The sequence below is a fragment of the Stigmatopora nigra genome, chromosome 16 (genome assembly GCF_051989575.1).
Source record: "Stigmatopora nigra isolate UIUO_SnigA chromosome 16, RoL_Snig_1.1, whole genome shotgun sequence".
NCBI classification, from domain to species: domain Eukaryota; kingdom Metazoa; phylum Chordata; class Actinopteri; order Syngnathiformes; family Syngnathidae; genus Stigmatopora; species Stigmatopora nigra.
The window spans coordinates 9,785,991-9,805,564 of NC_135523.1; the positions used below are offsets into that span (position 1 = coordinate 9,785,991).

At 39.0% G+C, this 19,574-nt stretch overlaps 1 long non-coding RNA gene across 1 annotated transcript; it reads left to right on the plus strand.

Annotated features, from left to right (window-relative positions):
* Nucleotides 1–2,536: 2,536 nt before the first annotated feature.
* Nucleotides 2,537–18,163, plus strand: LOC144209736 (uncharacterized). Its single transcript, XR_013329223.1, has 5 exons — nucleotides 2,537–2,876; nucleotides 15,304–15,495; nucleotides 15,825–15,885; nucleotides 17,215–17,297; nucleotides 17,683–18,163. It is a non-coding gene; the product is annotated as an uncharacterized LOC144209736 (long non-coding RNA).
* Nucleotides 18,164–19,574: the final 1,411 nt, after the last annotated feature.

Here is a 19,574-nt window from a genome sequence, read left to right on the forward strand (position 1 = left end):
TTTTCCCTGCATGCTCGAATGCTGTCTGCTTGTGTTATTTTGAAGCAGTGAATAGATTTCAAAGATGCAGAATGACAAGACAAAGAGGCGAGGAAGAGCCCCCGGGCTCTTGTGCTTTAAGTCATGCCATTTCCTTGCATGGCAGCCAGCTCTAAATAAGTAACTTATAAGCATTTATTGATGCACTACTGTGGCATCTGTTCCTAAGCTTTGGATCTGGATGTAATTTATGTCAAACCTTACATACGTTAATCAAACGTCAACATTTTATGATCTAAACTTTCTTAAGCACATAGACAGAAACCACTCCCAACCTTCTTTAATCACCAAACAACACCAAAATAATGTGAGCTACCCACAATGAAATGAATGTTGGGTCTTTCTCGTACTGTTCCAACTATGGGAAGACAGAGGAAGGGAAAAATATTCTCTAAGAAATAAATATTATTGTGCGTTTACTTCTAGATAGACTGGTATGATATATGGTGTATGAGCAGTAATTATCCAAGGCACCTATTAGTTGAAATGGATATGGAATTGTCCATGTGTAGGTGTGGGAATAAGCTGTATAGTCACAGTATTATGTCAAGGGTTACTTTACTAAATTCTACAGATTAGACTGCACAGAGCTACAACTTTTTTTCTTTGTAAAATGTACTAAAAAGCGTGAGACACAGTTTTAATCCCATTGTGCTGTAGGCCAGGAAGTCAAAGTTGATGGAGCTGCACCCAAGGGTTTAATTCAAGGTTCAGACCTTCCTGTGTGGAATTTGCATGTTGCATGCTGGCTTTCGTGAGTTTTCTCTGGGCACTCCGGTTTCCTCCCACATTCCCCAAATTTGCATAGTTGACTAGTTGAAAACTTTAAGTTGCCCATAGTTATGAGTGTGTGAGTGAATGGTTGTCTGTCTCCTGCCCTGATGCTTGTAGTTTAATGGGATAAAAACCAGCCCCTCATATGACCCCTGTGAGGATAAATGGTATGGAAAATGAGTGAATGAATGTAGTGGGAGGTTGCATCTGTCTAGTTCAGGGATGGGCGAACTATTCCACAAAGGGCCACAGTTGATGCAGGTTTTCATTCCAACCCATAAAAAGGACACCTTTTCACCAATCTGGTGTACTACAAGTGTAATCAGTGGATAGCAGTCAGGTGCTTCTTATTTTCTGCAGAAATCTCATTGGTCAAAGTGTCTGTGCTGAATTGGTTGTACTAAAACCTGCTCCCACAGGGGCCCTCGAGGCCCGGTTTGCTCACCCCTGGCTTATTTTCACTATAGATTACTGATTCATGATATGTTTTCAGTTGTTTTTTTTCTCAAGAGAACTACCGTATATTCTCGCATATATGCCGTATTTGTCGCTCAAGAAATGTTGACTGAATCAAGGGTACGACCTATATGCACACAAATTAGAGTTGACATACAGGAAACTGCAAAGTAACAAAGACGAAACGACATAACGACAGACAATACGGCTGAAAAGGTTATTTATTTCAAAATAGAAAAATGATAAACGGATAAAACTCTAAAGAAACTTTATTTTGATGTATATGAATGAAAATAACGATTTTTTTTGTGCATAAAACGTGAAAAAACTCACTTGTGCCTGCCATTGCTTGCTCAGGCCGCCATCTTACCGTAGTTAAATGTGCTCTGACTGGCCAGACGCGAGTACTTTCGTAGTGTTTACCAAATTAGCACATCCCAATAGTTGTTAAGGCTGATAGAAGGTCTTGCGGTTGATCATTAAAATATCAGCCTTGATCCCTTTGTAATGTGTATGTCATGTACCCAGAGACTTGGTGAAAACTAGATCACCACAGACACAATTCATTTTTGAATTTGTCTACGTGCAGGCAACACACTTTTGGAATGTGAAATCCAGACCCGAGTACCCAGAGAAAACCCACACAGGCTGCAACACAACATGCAAACTCCACACAAGTGGACCGACCTGGATTTGAACCCAGAGCTGTTAGGCTGACGTGTTATGAAATAGACTAAAAATAGTTGAGTCCTGCTTCAGTTTTGAGTTCTGTCATATTACCATAGTGCAAAATGGTCTTTGTATGAGGAGACAATTTCACTTTTGATGAAACCGTATAAACACCAAGTAAAAGGAACAGAAATTTGAGCGCTTACTCATCTAAGAAATTGCATAAATTCTACACAATAATTTTCCAAGAAAAGTTCATTGATTATAAATTTAGCATTTCCAAATACAAAAACCCTTTCTACTAAACCTGGTGGAACACACCCATGCAGAGCTCCCACTTCTATCAAACGTTGTTAAACATTCGAATAGGCATACTAAATCATTCATTGTATTTTTGGGGGAGGGTTGGTTCTATTTCAAAGAAACAGATATGCAAAATAAAGCCTTGAAATTATTTTAATAGGGTTTGTTTCACTGTGCAGATCTCTTTGTTGTCTCATTTTTTGTGCACACAGAAACGCTGTGTTATGTGTTTGCCTCTTGTGTGTCCATGTGCAAGTACTTAGGCACGGGGCAAAGAGAAATTAAATTTGATTAATTTCGGCCGGATTTTCAAAATATAAACTATTCATTTTGCTGAATGGAAGAAGAGGGTTTAAATATAGCCCAAGGGTAGATGAAGCCTTTGTGTTGCGTCTCCTTTGATATTAGTGAGGGCTTTTTATGGAGCGCTTGACATGATAGATAAACCATACAGTGGATTGAATGGCCTTCCTTTGCTGCACCTAGTAAATGCCATTTGCCATTAACAATCCTGCAGTGGGGTACATAAACTGCTAATATAACCTTTATGACCAAGTGGTCTAACCATATGCAACCGTGCCTCTGATGGACATGTTGGCTGAGGCCTTCTCCAGGAACATAATCGGGCCAGACAGGTAAGATGGAGAACATTATTTTTTTAAAGGCGGTCGTGAAGTTGAATCTATCAAAATTACTAAAGCCATTAAAAAGTCAGCCAGTTTGAGTGTGGATGACAAAAGCAGCGACATGGAGTCAGTGACCTGCTGTGTGGCTATAACTGAGAGTACCAGACGAGTGCCACTTCGAGGCCACAGGTTTGGAGAGGGTGGGGAGTGACAGGCAATCAGTCACAAAATGAGTGGGCCCAGGTCTTGAGACCTGTGGGGTGCCATAGAGCCTGGCCTCATGCAGCAGGGTTGGGCCATTGATCATCACTAGGGATCTATCAAGGATAGGATGTGACTATACCAGGCAGGCTCAAAACAATGCTCCTTAGTTTGGAGGACGTGCTTAAGCAGCTGGGTGTCAGTCCCTTTAATAGACGGGGTAGACTCCCTCTATATGGGCCACAAAGCATTGTCTGTTCCCCCTTGGACAGAAAAGGTGGTTTTCTATGAGGGGTCGGACCTACTATCATGTGGTGCCCTCAGCCAGCAGTCTCCGTCAGCTGAATGGACATGGTGACTGGCATGCACTATATGTTTGTGTGCAAGTGATGCTGTCAGAGCGGGTGTGGGGGGGTTTTGGGGAATAAAGCAAACCATTGAGCCCCATAGGAGAGAGAACACACACAGCATATCACAAGGGAGCATCTGGTTGGAGGAATGTGTAAATGATGTCAAATGATAGTCCAAAGATAGGCCTCCCTTCATAAAAAGGGTGATAAAGGGGAGCCTGATAGAGAAACGTCAAGGGGAAGAGAATCTTGTTTGTGTTTGCAATGTGACGCAAGTTTAGGGAGGACTTACTATCTTGTGACACCCGAGAAGGAATGTTTCCTTAACCGAGTCAACTCACTGACTCAAATTGTGCGCTTGGCTTAAAACACAGGCAATCATTTCTTCACCTCTCCTTCTCCTTCAACAAGCCGAATCAATCACTGGTGTCTAGACTGTTAAGGAACATTCTCAGATCGTGCTTTCAAATCCACTTTGATCCATCCTTTGAATGCTCACTTACTCTCAGAGAAGCTTGGGCATGTCCAGGCACATGGAAGCTATTAAATGTGCTGCGAACACCTGCTATAAGTCTGTGCAGTTGACAATGTCTATCACATTACTCCTTGTCTATGTGCAAGTATTGTAATTTATATAGATATTTATTTGTTAACCTATGTTCAACTTTGAGCCGACTAGTTTTTGTATGCAGCTCTTGTGGCATGTGCTTCTTAGACTGAAAGAGACTGGTCATACAGTTACAGTTGTGGTCAAAAGTTTACATACACTTGTGAAGAACATAATGTTATGGCTCTCTTGAGTTTCCAGTTATTTCTACAACTCAGATTTTTCTCTGGTAGAGTGATTTGGCGCAGATTTCACCAGAGTTTGTGAAATGGTACACTTTAAATATATTGTGATGGTAAACAGTGCATTTTTATCAAATTTTCCATGCATATCACTCCTTACTATACTTGCCAATATGCAATGATTATCTCGGAACATGACACATGAACATTAAAAATATCATCATACTTGCCAGAAAAGAATTTTGGCAAATTTGAATATTTTCTATTTGTTTTGTTGGGGCATTCATAGCATTTGCTGTTGATATTATTGCTTTATTGATTGATCAATAATCCATAGGATAGAAACCAGTCTGGGACAATTAATGTCTTAACAATGTTTATTGGTTCTCTTGTTAGTGCGGTACATTGTTTTAACCCAATATAAATTTATAAGTATAAACCATGTTGCCATGTTCTGTCTAAAAATGTGTCAGACATTAAGGTCAAAGTTACAACTTGAACGTGGCTGTTAGTAATTAATGTTCGGTTCTTTTCATACAAGCAAAGTGGGACCACACTCATACCTAGGGACAATTTAGAGCAATGTCTACCAACTATTTGATCAGTTGGGGAGGATTTTACTCCAACCAAATAAGACAACACCTTTTCACAAGCAGGTGTCTTAGAAATGCAATGCCTTGTCTTACAAGAAGCCTTTTTCATCGACTGATCTGTGCTGGATCAGTTGGAATAAAAACCCTACAGAGCAGCCCTTGAAGGCCAGTTTGGAGGCCACTGATTTAGAATGTCCAACCAGACTAATGCGGTTCTATTGCTGTCTTCAAACTTATATGAACTGTCGACATATTGTGAAAAAACACACCCCGTCTCACAGCCAGTATGATAAAAGGGACATAGGTATTCATTGCTTACACTTTGCCGCAATCAGTGTTCTTCCATCTTGTACGATATCACGGCGCTCTGTATATATAAAAAAACCTTTCAAAAAACTTCTCAGCATTGTCACAAGTTGTTAATTTTCACAATGTCTATTTTAAAAAAAATAGTGTACAGCTTGGAAGTGAATATTCAATTATGTACGATTTTCATCCTCTCTTGCATACTTGGTCGGGGCTAATTTGAACCAACTTATACATTCACAGGGAACACCTGCAGAGTAACTCTGAACCCATCATAAATGTACAACTTTAGACCTCGACGAAGGCTTATTTGATGTCCGCATGTTTCAGACGGAAGTCTTAATTGGTTTAGGTGGGTTAAAAAAACAAAACAAGTTTGACATGTTTGGCAGGCATCAGGCAGGAATCTTGAGTCTGTTGGCCCTTTGAACTTACACTGCCACACATAAATGCTGAATTTGCCAATTGAAAAAACTCTCAAAAGAGACTAACTGCTGAAATGGGTTAAAGTGAAGTTATACCTAATATTTACCATTAATTAGGATGACTTGAATTCTTTACAAGTACAACCACGTAGATTTGCATGTTAGTGGGTGCCGGCCAACATATTTTCACCCCTTAAAGACTTCTCTGGATGGTGAACATCCTGAGGGAATTCTCCTTTTAGCCACTGGGATATTACCTGCGGCCTGAGCTGTCACAACTGGCCTGCCACCCAAGGGAGCTGCAGTGTGCACACTTTTATTCAGCACACTCAGTTGCACATGTACACACAACCTGTTGTTGAAACCCTTAGGGAGGGTTACGGTGGTAGTGGGGAATGAGACTCCCACAGGATGCAGCAGCTTTGGGGAAAAAGCATGCCATCAGTCAAGGCAATGGCCATGTGCTTAACGTGTGTTTCAGCATCAAGCAAAGGGAAACCATTCATCTATAAGAACAATATGGCTTTAATCTAGTAACCAAATTACTCTGGAACAAAACATTCAAACACAATTTAAAAAAAATAAAAAATACCGTATTTTCCGTATAAGCTGCACCCTTAAAATTGCCTTAAAATCGTTGAATTTTACAATTTCTCTCCTATAAGATGCCCCTGATTCACAATTTTAACCTCCATGTTCATAGTTTTAATAGGGAGTACAAATGTTTTACTTTGAAGAAAAAATCTTCAAACGTTTTATTTCTGAGATACTGTGTGAAACGAGGGCGGCCCGGTGGAGCGAGTGGTTAGCGCGTCAGCCTCACAGCTTTGGGGTCCTGGGTTCAAGTCCACGGTTCAGGTTCACGTTCATCTGTGTGGAGTTTGCATATTCTCCCCAGGTCTGCGTGGGTTTCCTCTGGGTACTCCGGTTTCCTCACACATTCCAAAAACATATATGGTAGGCTGATTGGACACTAAATTGCCCCTAGGTATGAGTGTGAGGGTGCCTGGTTGTCTCGTTGTGCCCAGCGATCGGCTGTCCACCGATTCACGGTGTCCTCTGCCTCTGGCCTGGAATCCGCTGGGATAGGCTCCAGCACCCCCAGTGAGCTTAATGGACAAAGCTGTTCAGAAGATGAGATGAGATGTGATGAGAGACTGTATGAGTAGAAAGGATCACACTGCTGGATTGCACATTATTTCGGTCCTTATCATAAGGAAGTTAATATGCCTCTCTTGGAAAACAAAATAAGTCCATCTAGACGAGAACCAGATGCTTTTTAATGACAGAAATTACAATTTTCTTACCAGAAGTTTAAAATGTTGTGGGGGCCATATTGCTTCTAATGTCGACATGAGTCGATCTATTTGATGGTTCATATTACCACAATAGGTGTCACTTTCGACCAAGAAATAAAAAGAAAAAAATCAAAGCGGAGTTTTGTTTTATTTCATCATCTTTCTGTATTTCGAAAGGGTGTTTCCTACATGTAGACAAATTCAAAAAGGATGTCACGGGAGCACTACAACCAGGAAGTGTGTCCGTAGAGGTGTAGTATTCACCAAGTCTCTGAGTGCAATAAAATAGCATGAGATACATATTACGCAGATATCCAGGCTGATATTTTAATGATTGACCACAAGGCCTTCGATCAGTTTTAACCACTATTGGAATGTGCTGGCATGTTATGACGTATCAAGGCTACTCATGTCAGGCCAGTAGGAGCATGTTTAATTACGGTTAGATGGCGGCGCCCTGACCGAGCAATGGTAGGCACAAGTATGAACACATGTATAAAGGATACTCGCGTCTAGCCAGTCAGAGCACATCTAACTGTGGTAAGATGGTAGCGCCCTGAGAGAGTAATGGCAGGCACAATAAGTGGGTTTTTTCACGTTTTATGCAATATATGTTTTTTTTCTTTATTGAATTATATTCATAGACATTCAAATACATTTTGTTCAGAGTTTTATCTGTTTATCTTTTCTCTATTTTGAAATAAATTATCGTATTGAACTAAGTATAAGTCTAATTTGTGCGCACATAAGCCTTGGATTCAGTCAGCATTTTTTGAGCCACAAATACGGCTTCAGCTTTATTGGTATAACTTTTTTCTTCATTTTTGAAAACCTTTCTCACTGTTCCATACACTGTTTTCATTCTATATTAAAAACACCCAGCATAGATAATTCAAAAGAGGTTTCTCATATATACTCTACCCTACATTTCTGAAATTTATTGCGTTTAAATGCACCAATCATTCAACAATCCCCTAGACCCTCTTCAGGTATACCTTCCAAATAGAACAATTGCACTACGGGGCAAAATCACATCAAGAAGGTTGGAAAAATGCTCCAATGAATTTGTGAGTTGGGTTTGTTCCCCCCTCGGCTAAATACTGAGCCTCTTCAAAGATATGCCCTGAAGACTTATTTCTTGTAAACAATAATCCTGTGCAACAGTAGTGCAGCTCGTGCTCATTATAACCTTACTTGACATAATTGGCATTTGGTTAATCGCAATTAAGACTGTTGATCCAAACTTGTCACGCCTTTGCATGCCAAGCTTGCGCTAGCCAGTCGAGTCAAGATGCTAGAGCCAATGTAATTTTATTAAGTACAATGCCAACCCTCTGTGGCGCCTGAGATGTCGCGAGAGGGAGGTGAGGTCCGACAAAGCAAATCATTGTGGGCGAGGTTGGTGTGGACGACCACATGTTCTTTTCCCACACTTGCTAGTCAGCTTTGTGTCTGAAAATAACATTGAATAGATCAGTGTTTCCAAACCTCTTTTGAGTCGCGGCACACTTTTTGCATTGAAAAAAGCCCAAATTACGACACCAACTGAAAATCCTCTAATTTAAAATTATTTTGCTGTTATTTAGAATATGAAGTCGTTCTCATCAAAGTGTTTTTTTCAACATTATTCAAATAATCCCTCAAAAATAATTCGCAAATCTAATGATTCTCACCGAGCTAAAATTTTATGTTTGCGGACCCTGGAAAACTTTTCAGGTGATGTAAAACGGAGTAATGTAACATTTTTATTCTCATGATTTTAAGACTTTATTACTCCCAATATTACTTCAATCTCCTAATATTACACAAAGAACAGTTTATGGCTCACACAGACATATAGTCGACAAAGGTTGAAGCCTGTAAAGCCAAACAACGTCCGGTTAACCTTATAGAAAAATAAACAACAAAAGGATTCTAAGATTTTTGTATTACGATTTGAATATTGTAATAGTACAATTTATGATTTAATGTTCATCATATTTTGATTTTAAGAATTCTCCTATCGTCCCATGAATTCAGTTTTTTATTTTGTGGAAGTTGGTGGCTCCTCTTACGTTCAAAGACGGTGCCTTTCTTTTTGACTTGTTTAGTCTATCTTGAGGGCTTACTCATTTATTAGTGAATAAATATAGTAGTAAAGAAAATTAACGAATCAGTGAATGGAAAGTTCATATAAACACACCAAAACGTATCACCACTAGACTTGTTCAAGCAAAAGTGGATATAAGAATTTATCTCTTAATAAAAAGATACTGAAAAAGCTGCAGCAAGTCCAAAATGAGGATGGAAAGAAATTCCAGATCAGGTAATTAATAAAGTAAAATAGACTGAAGTAAAAACGTAGGAACGATTCCCTACATGGTGGTATGATTGTGAGTGTGAAAGGTTGTCTCTCTATGTTTTTCCTATGACCGACTGGCAAACAGTCTAAAGTATAGTCCGCCTTTTGACCGAAATGGGCTGGAATAGATTACAGCTCCCGGCAATCCTACCAAGGATAACCGGTGTTTGAAATAAATTAACGAACAAATAAATGTGTTGCTTTAATTTTTATTTAGATTGTAATCTGTCCGTTGTTGTTAGTACATGCAAATTGTGTTTAAAACAAAAGTAAAATGGTGCAAATTAGATTAAACACAAACATGTTGTAATTTTGTATTTTAGAAAAGTGAATTAAATGCAATAAATGAACCTCTTTTTTTTAAAATGCTGCAAATGTAAACATTCTTTCAGCAAAGTCTACGAATGTTGATGTTTTTAATATTCTAAGCATATGCAGCTGCTCTGAGAGAACAGCATCTTCTCCCTGAGCTGAAAGGTCGCACCCTGGCATAAAGCAGTGGCCAGTGAGGTCTCCAGACAGTGGAGGAAAGAGAAGCGGAAAACAATATTCGACTTGTTTCTGGTTTACCTCCTTTGACATGACCTGACCCTTTCATCGAGCCCGTGCACAATGGCTTTGCAAACCCTATGTGTATGTGTATCTCAAGGCACGTGAACACATTTAAGCAAACATGCACATTGTACACTCATATTCTTTAGGCCATTTACTGAAATCAACAGGACAAATCTCTTTGGGATTTTTACTTTTTCATTTTTGTTGATTAAATTTTTGTTCCGCCTTAAAACAGAAAATTTTAATCATGATTATATTTTGAGGTTATGAAACGAGAATGAGACTTTGGTGAAAATGAGCTGTTTTTGCCACTTTTGTTAAAAATAACTAGTCATAGGACACAGAACAAAAGTGTGAGCTTCTTTTGCCTCGGGCTTCTTCAGTCACAGCATGATGGGTGTGAAAGATTAATCTGCATGAACTACTACATAGATGGAGAGAAAAAAAATATTTTGTAATTTACAGTAGCAACCAGGGCAGAATAACAAGTTCTACCTTATAAAACAGACCAAATGATTAACATTTTCATGTTCCTGCTTTCCAAATAGCAGAACATAAATATTCAAATATATCTTTTCTAGTGTCTAAAATTATTGCTTTGGCCAAGTGGCTTTTTGCTAATAATCCTATAATCCGGACAGAATTGAACAAATGAATGTAAATGGCTGCAAGGGTACTTTGGGGTTGCAGAAAATGATACACTACTACTAGCAGAAAAATCTTATGTTTTGGGTTGCACCTCGAGATGCGCACCGAAATAGATTGAGGAAATTTTCACTTTCCTTATAGGTAAGAATAATCAGCTAATTCCATTATGCCTGGTGGCAGAGTGGTTAATGCGTCAGATAGTTTCGATCTCAGGTGGGTCCTCACTGTGTGGTGTTTACAAATTCTCCCCATCCTTGTGTGGGTTTTCTTTGGGTACTCTTGGTTCCTCTTACATTCCAAAAATATGCAGGGTGGACTGGTTAAACACTCAATTGGCTGGAAACCAATTCAGGGTGTCCCCTGCCTGGTGCTCCTAGGTTCAGAAATCGAATGGATGAAAGGTAATTTCATTGGAATTACATATGTTCTGTATTTTGCTTTAATGACAATGTGGAAAGTGAAAGTTAATTAAAATAATTCAGTCAATTCAATAGCAATAATCAAAATACAAAACTACTCTCTTTTGGTATTCCTCTGTTAATTGTGTAAGAAATAGTATTAGATATTTGGGGTGCTTTACAGCAATACACCATACCAGTTTTGGACCAATAAAGTCCAGAGAATCCTTCTTGCGGATTACTAAACAAATCAATTTTCACAACAGTTTTACTGCATTTGATAACATTACGCATCCAAATCCTCTCATACTAAGTGAGGATCTAAAATGTCCTCGTGATGAAAAGTGTTGCTCATTCCTTTTCTCCAGCAAATGTCAAATATATTATCCCTGGCTGACACTGACTGGAAGAGTATCTAGCTACAGTTCTGTTTTGAATTTTTAAATTTAAAATTAAATGTCACTGTGAAAATGGTTAATATCTTCGGTTTCGATCGAACCTGCTCCTTTGCTTTTCCTTTTGTCTTACAACTAAAATTTGCCTAAGCAGCATCAATTCATTCAATTTTCATTCTGTTTATCCTCAGAAGAGTAGTGGGGGGTGCTAGAGCCTATCCCAGACAACTATTAGCAGTAGCAGTAGGTCAAAATTAGTTAATATACGCAGTTATTTGTAAAGGGTTGTATTAAAAATGCTTGGCCTAAACTGAATACAGGAAAACTGAGGCCTATAGCTGAAAGCTGAAAAAATAAAAATAATTTTTCAAACCCACATCCCGAAAACATGTGTGGTGTGCTGATTGACCAATCCAAATTGTTCGTAGTTATGAGTGTCCTTCCCATCTATTGGCCAAAGTTGGCTGGGATAGGCTCTAGCAGCCCCCGTGAGCCTTCGTGAGGTGGATTGAAAAATTAATCAATAAATGAATAATTTCTCTTAATATCAAGAATTGTCTATTAATCGTGGTGACCTTGCATTGGGGGATCAGCCAGTGCAGTTAACAACTTTGGTATAGGGGAGAAAACTGCCTTTAGTAGTAATTAAAGTCTCCATACAGTAACTAATTAATGAAAAGTCAGATAAAACATTATGATTCATTATCATTTGGTAACTGGGTGGAGAAAGATCCATGTCTGCGTCACTTAATAGTGGGTGAACCGGACCTGTAGATTACATTTAGTGGCCACAGAGGAACCATCTTGAATTGGGCCGCATGGTTTTTAACTGTAGTGCTTTGCTTTTCATTTTGACAAATTTAGTTGCGAACATTTCTGCAAGCAAGGAAGTGTGCTACGGCGGTATGAGTTTTATTTCCCATAGAACATATTATGATAAATCAATTGATTTGAAAGATCTCTCGACGCAGCCTCTTGCGTGGACATTAAAACTTGTCTTTCTTCTCTCTGTCAATGTGTAACCGAGTGACATCAGCATGTTTCCAATGATGGCACCATATGCCCTCCATGCTGCTTAACAACCTTGTCTCTGTAGTCTGCAAAAGACCATAAAAAATAGGAGGCCACAGATAATGCCTGATGGCCATTCTTGGCATCAGAAGATTTTGATGGGGAGGGCTGCTCCCCCTAATACGGGGCTAATTAACCAACAGTCTTGCCCAATGATATCCCTGTCTCTCTATGTATGCCCCCCTTGGACACCTTTGGTTGCACGCCTACACTGCTTCCTATTATCATTCAGACACTGATGCCTTGATACGTTGTAAAGCTTGTTGACCAGTTTGTGGTGTTCGATGAGGAGAGCTGCGGCTGTGGGTAATTAAAAGTTACCCAGGTCTTAGACCCTCAGGGCTAAAAAGAAGGGTGGACCAAGGGGTCAGAAGGGCTCACACAGAGATGCTCAGTCGTAGTGATGTAGTGTCTTTTCAGGTTGTCAAAGCAGGACAAAAGAACTTAGATTCAGATCCCTACCAACCCCTTCGTTCCCCTAAAAAATATATACATCAAAAGCTGGAAACAAATGAAAGCAAACTGGTGCTTGTGAGATTAATAATGCTAAAATGTGTGCGACACAGATGTTTTTGTTGGTCTTTTAACATTCTTGGTGGCATGAGACCTACATTTTTTTAATGTTAGGCACACTAAGAAAACCTCAAGAAACAAGTCCATAATGAACGAGGGGCGGCACAAAAATGAGGAACTCACCACCAGCTAGAACTGATGGGGAGGGCCAATTCTTGACTCCTTAATTACTATTTGACATCGATAGCTTCTTTGCTAAACTGACTGGCTATTTTCCACAGCGCTTACCTTCCGGGATCATAAAGTTAATGATTCCTGCTAGTGATTGGGCGACCAGCACGGTGTTATAAATAAAAAGGACAAAATACCAGATATATAGGTGTGCATGAATGTTACTTAGTGAGGTGAATGGCAAATGACCCTGTCTGAATAAAAAAATGTTTTACAGAAAATGTTCTAATATTGATAAATCTTTTATCAAGATTTTAGGATCAATATGGCCGTATTGCTTCACGAAGAAATACCTACTTTCTATATGAGAGAGTAAAATTTCATCATGCTAACACAACCTACATTATTTTATATGCATATATATATATATATATATATATATATATATATATATATATATATATATATATATATATATATATATATATATATATATATATATATATATATATATATATATATATATATATATATATATATATATATATATATATATATATATATATATATATATATATATATATATATATATATATATATATATATATATATATATATATATATATATATATATACAAGAGAGAGCCTTTAAGTGGAAAAGTAATACACTAATTACTAGTAGTAATTAGTAGAAAAAACATTTATATTATTTAGCTTCAAGCTTTTATATTAATTACATTTCTTTTTTCAAATCATTCACCTGCGCTTTTTCATAAAGAACACTCAAGTGTCATTTGGGCTCCACTTTTAGAAGTGTGGCATTTGTCAGTGTCACTTTTTGGCAAAAGAGATTACAGCAGTGACTGAAGCAAGGGCTGAGGCCACAGACAGAGCCCTCTCCTCTGATCGATCAGCTGATTAACCATCGTTACTGATTGGCTCTGAGCTGATTGCATCCCATCGCCAAGAAATCAAGTGGTAGCCTCGAGGCATATGTGTGCTTGTGTGGCTATATATGATGGCGGCTGTCACAGTTCACTCGATTATTGGGCGCTGGGCGAGGAGGGGGACGAAGGGCGAGTGTGGGGGGTGGTTGACCATCGCAGCACACACACTTTCCAGGGTCAAAGAGGTGAAAACAGAGCTAAAATCATATTACGACAGTGGAAGCTTTTTTTTTATGCAATCTCGGAATTGGCTATTCTTTTTTTCCTCTCTCCTTCGTCTCCTCCTTTTTTTGGTGGCAGATTTAAGCTGGGTCAAGCATAAACTCTAGCCCAGTTTCCGCTGCTATGGCCGATAAGGCATTGTACCTTGGCTCAGTAAACAATGGGATGCCATCTGTCCATTAGCGAGAGCACAGCATGGGGGGTGGGGGGTGGGGAGCTATTAGTGGTCCAATGTGTGGGCAACTTGAAACACATGAACAAGAGCATGAGGTCAGACAAGTTGGTGTGACTTGAGTGGAGATGACGAATGAGAAGCTCATAGCAATGGGGTCGCAAGAAAAACCGGCAGTTTATCATACAGGGATGCACTCTATTTATGTCCTTTCAGGTACAATCTAATATATTGTGTGGCTAATTATTTGACTCCCAGACTGTACTGGTGTCAAGGGTACACAATTTAAAAGCTATTGTACAACCATAGGTAACACAAGAATGCAATTTTCGGACTGGAGTTTGTGACTGATTCAGTTGCTGTCTTTGGGGCAATGCTATACAGTAGCCATGACATAATGGCTGTGACCTCAAATTTATTTTTTGCCCCACATAAATAAATCCAGAAGTCATGATATTATGATCCTGGTATTGGGGCCAGACGATTTTACAAGATTAAGATATAGATTGAAAAAAAAGTTAAAATCGGTGTTCAGCAGGTACAGATTAACTAGGTTAGTAGCCAAATCATAATGGGTTTTGAACAGTTTGTTTGACTGCAACTTATGGAAACTCTAAGACTGGATAGTCAAAACAAAGAAAATTACACATATTGTGCACTACAAAACAAGGTGAAGAGGCTCAAGTTTAGAAGCTATGAAAACCAAACATTTTCTTTTGCTACAACACCAAGCCATGGAACATTCACTACCGCCAGGAAGCCCCCTGCCACTAATCCGAAGTCTGGGTTTCTCCGTGGCAAACTGTGCCCTGCTATTGCTGGTGCAAAAAAGCCTTTGTACTCCAGTGCTACATACATACAATACTACATACACCATATTTAGAGTATTCTTTCCTTTTCATTATGTGTTACCCACAATTAATAGTCTGACAGATTACAGTACATTAAAAGATCTCAATTCAGTCATCAACATCAACAAGATGGGCAATAAATTAGTATTCATTAATTTGTTCATCTTCTGTAACGCCCATTCTCAAAAAGGTTGCAGGGGTTGCTGGAGCCCATCGCAGCTGACTTCGGGAGGAAGGCAGACTACAGTCTGGACTGGTCGCCAGTCAGGCATAGGGCACATAGAGACACAGACAACCATTTGCACTTCCAATCGTGAGGCCAATGACCAGGAATCTATTCTACGCACCCGCACCAAAACAAGACAAGTAAACCAGCCATCAGGTGACTAATACATGAGTAGTTGAATAAAATTATAACTGGAAGAAGATGGAATAGTTAAGTCCCAGTCTTGTCATAAAATAAGGGGCCTAAGTTTTTTTTTAGAGGCGATACTTTTGAGTGTTTGATTATATGTTCTTAATTCTGGTTAGTCACTGGTCGAGCAACTTCTTCCTCTATCTCCCTCTGCCTGCCAGCCATCACTGTGGGCATACTGTTTTCTTTCTGTTGTTTTTCTCCCAAAAAGGAAGCTACTCCGAAAGTCAAGGTTTTGCAGCTCTGCATAAGAGACAAAAGGGTTCAAAATGGCTGCTTTTTTTTTTACACACCAGGGACACTCAAGGAGCTGCCTGGAAAGTGATCTAAAAGCAACTTGTCATACACGTGAGACAGGTAATGTTGGAAGAGATATCTGCGAATACATCGAAGCGCACTACATCAACTGTGGACTGGAACATACACCCGGGTATGGTGTGCGTGTGATTACATGCTGGGGTGCAGCTTGAACTGACTACTGGGGGGTGGAGGGGTGCACATGTCTCAGTTCAATCCCTTAGGCTAAGAAACTGTTTTTACAAAACAATCTATTTCTCACTAGCGTTGTAACTCTCCAATAAAGTCTTGTTTGCACCAAGTACAATGTGACAGGGTGTAGTGCTTGTTTGAATCATCACATAAATTGACATGTGGAAAAAGTAAACATTATGTAAGGTGGAGCACTAAACGTGCAGGTTAGAAAGGAATTGACAAATTTATCCAGCTGTGTATACTAAATCATGTCTGTATTTGCCTGGGAACATTCTTTTTTTTTAAATATAATATTTTTTATTTAACTTAAGAACAAATATGTATGGAGCCGTGAAAAAATTCGAAGCCTTATAATGACAGCACAATTTGCGCATCAGCCTCATTGTTCTGGGGTTGAGGGTGTGATGTGACTGTGTGGAGTTTGCATGTTCTCCCTGGGCCTGCGTGGGTTTTCACCGAGTACTCTGGTTTCTAAGCTTGTGCAGATAAGCGACAGTGAAAGAAAAAGGGTGGGAATGCAAAGGGAGGCAAACAACTGAATGCCTTAGGGAAGATGAGAAAGGCGGGGAAACCTGCATGAAAAACTTCAAAGTATGAGCTGTCACCTACATTATTTCACCTTTGACCCTTCACCAACCCAATCATTATTTTATCCATCAAGTTTGTTGTCATTCTTAACTATACAATGTTTTAAACTTTTCTCAAATATGTATTTTTAGCAGGCCGGTGTCCAAGAGGTTAGTGCGTCGAGTCTGGGGGTAGTTGGTTTAATCTCAGGTCGGTCCTCTCTGAGGCGAGTTTGCATGTTCTCCCCGGGCTTGCATGGGTTTCCTACCATACTCGGTTTTCCTGCCACATGCCAAAAACATGCAGGGTAGGCTGGTTGAACAATAAATTGCCCCTAGGTATGAGTGTGAGCATGAATGGTTGTTGATATCATTGGGCCCTGGGATTAGCTGGCAACCAATTCAGGGTGTCCTCCGCCTGGCTCCCATAGTTAGCTGGGATAGGCTTCAGCACCCCCATGACCCTTTTGAGGATAAGCAGTTTGGAAAAAGAATGAATGAATGAATATGTATTGTTGAACAATAAAATATCACCAAAGAGCAACGGAAATTTATCATCTTTTCCGATGTGCATCCTAATCTCTAGCTGAATGGTCCCATTTTTTACACCCTACTTTCTATCTTCTAGCCATGGTGGTGAAGTGAAAATGCTTTCAAATAAAAGTCCTCAGCCCCTCCAGGCAGAGCTGAGGCGAAATAACAGACAACCAGGTGATGTGACACCCACCTGCCAAACATTATTACAATTAAAAACCAAAACACTCCCACACACTAAAGAATCTTAACTTACATGTACAACTTCTTCTCAATGAGACTACACAAAAATAATTACTAAGAAAAAAGCAAAAAGTGGAATTATAGATCTGAAATCTACATCCAAGTACTGTAGCTTCTCAAAATCATATTTTGAAAATATTGAAGACATTGACAGTTTTTTCTGATGATATTTAATAGAAAAATAAACACCCATTGGCTTATCTTTTCTCGTGTTATGCATGAGTTGCTGTTTATCTGCCGTGTGTGAGTGCATTGTGTGTTGTTTTGTGTCAATGTCTGAGGTCATGCCTGGATGACTATCTATCTTTTTGTGTTACAGCGCCTCCGGGGATCTCCTGAAATCTGATAAGCTGAGCAGTAGCGTAAATACCTGACTGCTTTAACATGACTGAAAAGGGGACACACCTTATTGTGCATGCGTGCGGATGTGCGCGCTAGGGTGTGTGTGTGTATGCATGTGTGTGTGGAAAAAGCATGTCGAAGCCTTGACTTGATCCTATAACTGACTTCCTTTGTTGTTGGAACGAGCCCCATCAGTGGTCCCCTAAAGCACACCTGTACTAGTCAGTTATAAGGTTATTCAATTGCGAGGATGATACACAAAATATATAAAAGTGTTTTTTTTTTTAATTCCAGTCAGTAATTCATGACTTGGAGAAATGTTATCATACTACATACATATAAGCAGTACACAAAAGGGATACTCACTTGAATTATGAACAGTGCTTGAGCAAGGCTGAAATTCTCATTTAGCTCAATTTGAGCAGCTAAAAAACAAGACAAGCATCCCTGATCCAGGTCTACTTTTTATGACAGTCACTTATTGTCTTTCAAGAAATAATTTGCAAGACAACAGAGAAAAAATAAAAAATAATAATATATGTGTATATATATATATATATATATATATATATATATATATATATATATATATATATATATATATATATATATATATATATATATATATATATATATATATATATATATATATATATATATATATATATATATATATATATATATATATATATATATATATCATATATATATATATATATATATATATATATCATACAGTGAAAAAAAATTACACCCTTCCTGATTTCTGTGTTCCTTTGCATATTTATCACACACTCAACTGAAAGAAATAATAGAAAATGCAGTTTCTAAAAGATGATTTTATTTATGAAGGCAGAAAAATTTAAATCTGTTCCGGCCCTCTGCAAAAACTTAATTGTTTTTTTTCTTTGAGTTTCCTCCCACATCCCCAAATCATGCAGGGGAGGTGAACACTCTAAATTGCTACACGGTATGATTGTGAGCATGAATGGTTGTCCGTCTCCTTGTGCCCTGTGATTGGTTTTCACCGATTGAGGTTGTCCCCCACTTGGTTCCTGTAGTTAGCTGGAATAGGCTCCAGCAACCCCTGTGAACCTTGTGAGGATGCATGGTTCAAAAAATGAATGCATTAATACATTTCAAAGGACATTTAAAATAAAATAAACCTAAAATGAAGCCACCTGACGGTGTATGGGTTCACTCGCCCGACTTCGGTAAGGAAATGCGTGGGTTTTATTCCCGCCTGGTGGTAGTATGATTGGATGACTGAATGGTTGTCTATTTCTCTGTCTGCCCTACGGTCTGACTGCAGAAGAATTTCAACCGTAATCTGGCTTTCGCCCGATGTCCACTGGGATTGGCTCCAGCAACCTCTGCGAGAATATGCGGTACGGAAGATGAAAATAAAACCAAAAGATTATAACATGACATGTTAAATATTACTTCTGCAGGCTTTGCCAAATTTGAGCTTTCGCAAAAGAAACTCACTATTATTCATTCAGCATCCATACCGCGCATCCTCGAAAGGGTTGCGGGGGTTGCTGGAGCGGAACCCAGCTGACTTCGGAAGAAAGGCAGACTACACCCTAGACTGATCGTCAGTCAGCCATAGGGTACAAAGAGAGACATACGACCATTTGCACACACAATCATACGGGGAATTAAGTTAGTAAAACTGACACCACAAGGGAGCTTTCATTATTATTTAGGGGTTCTAAATATTTATTTGCAAGTGGTTTTTACTTTGTCCGTGCCCCTATGTCACTTGGAAAATCCAGTGCTTTTTTATTCATCCAGTGTCCAAATCCTGCAGAGCAGGTTTGGGCAGGCTTGATGTGGACCTTTCAAATTCAATCATCATTGTAGCTT